The sequence below is a fragment of the Plasmopara halstedii genome (genome assembly GCF_900000015.1).
Source record: "Plasmopara halstedii genome assembly, contig: Scaffold_3120, whole genome shotgun sequence".
Taxonomy (NCBI): Eukaryota; Oomycota; class Peronosporomycetes; order Peronosporales; family Peronosporaceae; genus Plasmopara; species Plasmopara halstedii.
The window spans coordinates 694,680-694,893 of record NW_020190023.1 but is presented as its reverse complement, the minus strand read 5'-3'; positions in this window follow the sequence as shown (position 1 = coordinate 694,893).

The following is a 214-nucleotide window of genomic DNA, read 5'->3' as shown; positions in this document are numbered from 1 at the left end:
ACATGGCTTGGAATATCTGGCAGCGGGATGTGCGCGCTGCAGTTGTCAAGAAGCAAAAAAAACTTTTTGGTTTGCCATGCGATGATCAAAAGATTTGAGCCATTCTGAAAAAATTGCTTGGGTCATCCATGCCTTGGCATTGTTTCGGTATGTGCATCCAAGGTTTGCCTAATTGATGATTTTGAAACTACGGGGATTCCTGTACTTTCCGATG